This window comes from Triticum urartu, chromosome 6A (assembly GCF_056163025.1).
Source record: "Triticum urartu cultivar PI428250 chromosome 6A, HENAU_Tu73, whole genome shotgun sequence".
Lineage (NCBI taxonomy): Eukaryota > Viridiplantae > Streptophyta > Magnoliopsida > Poales > Poaceae > Triticum > Triticum urartu.
The window spans coordinates 367,545,646-367,549,481 of NC_141878.1; positions in this window are offsets into that span (position 1 = coordinate 367,545,646).

Here is a 3,836-nt window from a genome sequence, read left to right on the forward strand (position 1 = left end):
AAATACACCCCGCGGGTGGAATTGTGCGAATTAACAAGTTCTTCAAAGACTACTGAAGCAGATAAAATAAAAGACACAGCGGCAGCTCAGGAGGCAGCAGACGAAGTCGGAGGGTCGGAGGAGGCGCCAGCGTCAGGCGTCGGGGCGGCCGGCTGGCTAGTCTCGGCTTGATCGCCTCCGGCAGCAGTTGGGTCGGTCGCACGCGGCTCGTTGCTGGAGGCGTGGTCGGGCTGAGGCTGGCCGTCTGCTCCGTCTTCTGGTGCCTCCGCCTCACCCCAACCTCCGCCTCATCCTCCTCCTCGACGCTGGAGCCAATCACCTCCACCAAGTCTTCGCCGTAGTCTGGGTTCATCCCAAACCACTCCGGCGGTACCTCCTCGCCGTCTTCAGACCGCTCGGGGACGAAGATGCTGGTGTCGGTGTACTCGGCGATCGCCGCAACACGTTTGACGAGGGCATCTTCCGCAGCCGCCAGCTCCGGCTGGGCCTCCGACCGAAGCGTGGCCAACCAGTCCAGATCCAGCCCCGGGTACCACGCCTTGACGAACTCCAAGGCCCGACGCGCTCCAGCCCGGGCCGAAGAGCCCTTCCAGGCCTCAAGACGACCAGCCGCGACCTCCAGCCAGTTGGCCGTCAGGCTGGGGGTGCACGGAGCCTGCATATTCGGCCAAAGGGCGGAAATCGCCTGGGCACCGACGCGCTGAAGCCTGCGCAACATCCGGTGAGCCGGCCGGAGGCGAGCCTCGATGCTCAAGATGTGCTCGTCAAGAGTTTGGGGGGCATTGGCGGCGATCTCCGCGCCCTCCGCCCTCCGACTTTCATGGTCGGCCTCGATGGCTTGGATAGCGGCCTGCGACTGCACAGGGAAGAAGTCTGCAAAGACACGAAGAAACGAAGAAGCAAGTCAAAAACCAGGCGTCGACACGATCTAAGTCGGCAGCTCGAAGAAAGAAAATAAAGAGACTCACCATCAATGATGTCTTCAATCTCGTGGAAGCCGGAGGACAGCAGCGCCTCCTTATCACACCAGGAGGAGTGCTCGCTCGTGAACTCGGCCAAGAGGGCGGTTTCCGTCTCCTCCGCCTCCCTCTGCGACTTCGCAAGCAGCTCCTTCTGCTCTGCCAACTGAGTGGCCAGTAGATCGCGCTTTGTGGCGAGTTTGCTGCACTCCTCCCCTTTGGCGAGCAGGGCGGATTTGGCTTCGCTTAGTTGCTGTTGAAGAGCAGCGTTGGCTCCTGAGGGAAAGGAAGAAAGACAAACAGTCATCAATAAAGTAGGTCGCCAGGGAGATCCGGCCCGACTGCTCAGCAGTCGGCCCGAATCTCGGGGACTACAGCCCGCGGGTGCGCCAGCGCGCCCCCGCAGAGAAGAAAAAGAGGGACTTACTCCGGCTCTCCGCCAAGTCGGCGGTCCACTTGCGTAGCTCTTCAACGTTACGGTTGAAGGCAGTGACGCGGAGGTTGTGGTAATCCTGCGACAAGCATTTCAGACAAAGTTAGTACCCAGAAGTTCATCAATTGGAAGTTCCGGGCCGCCTGCTCAACAGCCAGCCCGAAACTCGGGGACTACACCCAGTGGGTGCGCTGGCGCGCCCCCATAGAGAGGAGCAAGAAAACAAAGACCAAAGAAAAAAAACAACATACCCGGACGGCTGCCCGCGATGCTAGGAACGCCTTGGTGCAACTCTGGAGAGCGTCGCCCTCAGCACGGAGCTTCGCCTGGACGTCCAGGAGCACCCGGTTCAGCGGCCCTGTGCTGCCTCCTCGCACCCACCCAACAGGTGTGGCGCTTGTTGCTTCGGCGTCTGGGGCCGCCGAGCTGGCGGTGCCGGCTTCCAGGGGGCGGGGTGCTGAAGTCGCCTTCTCTAGACGACGGCGCGTTGGCGATCCGACTTGGAGGAGTAGCCTCACCACGGCCTCTTCTTCGGTCGGCGGCACCGGAGGGTCCGCTGGCTGCTCGCCTTGCGCGCCTTCAGACGACGGCGGAGGCAGCGGCGGAACGTTCGCGTCCAGAGCAGAGGGGTCGCCGCCTTCCCTCTCCGCGATGAGGTTCTCCCCACCGGCTTCTCCAGTTGGCCCTGTGAGCTCTGGAGGTGGCGGCGCAGAGTTCAGCGGGGTAACGAGCAAGGCCGACTAGCGGCGTGCGGCTTCCTCAGCCTGCTGCTTCGCCGCGGCGGCGGCTTCGGCCTCCGCTAGTTATTTCTTAGCGGAGGCCTCTGCCCTGTCGGCCTCCACCTTCTCCAGGCGGAGGGCCTCTTCTTCGTTGCGCCTCTCCTGCGCATTCCGCTCCGTCGCCTCCCAGAGGTCAGCGGCGGGGTCAATCTGCCGAGTGGTGGCGGACGTCTCCGCTGACCCCATGACGGAGGCGGCGGCGACCCGCTCAAGAGAGAGGGGAGCCCTGAAGAAAGAGGGGCAAGCAGAGACTCAGACAAACCACGAAGAAAGAATAAAACTTTGAAGACAGAATACTTACGCGGAGACAAACGGCGGCTTCTTCACTTCCTTACGGAAGCGGATGGCCTTCGCGGCTGCCTCGTCCCGCTGGGTCGCCGCAGCCGAGCCCTTGGGCTTCTTTGGCCGACTGCCGAACAAAGTCAGCGCGGCCCTGCGCTTCTTCCCGCCGCCTGGAGCGCCCGGCGCGGCAGAAGAGTCCACGCCAGGCTGGCTGGCTCCTGGCCGATGGCGAGGGGCGACTTCTCCCTCGGCATTGTCTTCAGGCCAGCCGACGAAGGTAGCCGAGGGCCTGAAGTCGCCTGCTGTCCCTCCTCCTCCCTCGGCGTTGTCTTCAAGAGCCACCGCCCCCAGATCAGGGTCGTCGACGTCGCTCTCCGCCCGGTCGGCGACGAACTCACGGGCCGGCCCCGAGGTGCCGGCTGGTGGGTGAAGAAGGGGATTCTAACCAAAGCCGACTGGTCAGAACAAAACTCGGCAAGAAGAAGACAATCTAAATAAAGAAAAGAAAGGCGACTCACCACGGGCGGGAGGTCGGCGCAGGAGTACGGCACCTTGCCGAATCGCCAGTCCTCCGGGAGCCTGTTGTCCGAAAGGTAGTTCACCATGAGGGCCACCTCTTCGTGAGGCATGTCCTTGGTGCACATCCGACTCGGGTCGCGGCGCCCGCTCATCTGGCATATCATGTGAGGGCGGCCTTGGAGTGGAAGAACTCGGCGCGACACGAAGGCGGCCAGCAGGTCCGGACCAGTCAGACCCTCCGACTGCGTCAGCTCTCGTAGTCGCGTGATGGCGCCGGCTCCCGCAAGCTCCCGCAGGCGTCAGCGACCTAGCTCGGTACGACCAGTTGGGCAGTCTGCCAGCCGGCGGGCCGGCTTCGAAAGCCGGCAGATTGACCCAGTCGCCCCTCGTGGCGACGTTCCTGACGTAGAAGTAGGACCTCTGCCACATCTTCACCGACTTTATCAGCGAGATGGAGGGGAAGGGGTTGTCGGCTCCTGACCTTCGCACGACGATGAAGGCGCCGCATTGAGCCGTCACGCCCGCGGCCTGGGTGCCGAGCTTGCAGAAGAAGAACTCCCCCCAGAGCTTGAGGGTGGGGAGGACTCTGAGGAAGCCTTCGCACAAGGCCACGAAGGCGGACAGCAGCACCATAGTGTTGGGGGTGAGGTGGTGCGGCTGGAGTCCGTAGAACTCCATGAAAGACCGGAAAAAGCTGCACGCCGGCAGCCCCAGCCCGCGCAGACAGTGCAAGCGGAAGATGACCCACTCGCCCTCCTGCGGGGCGGGGGAAATCTCCCCCTCCGACGCAAGATGCACCTGCACGCGATCCTCGCCGGGAAGCCGACGGGTCCGGCGGAGGAACTCAATGTGGTCTTCATGGAC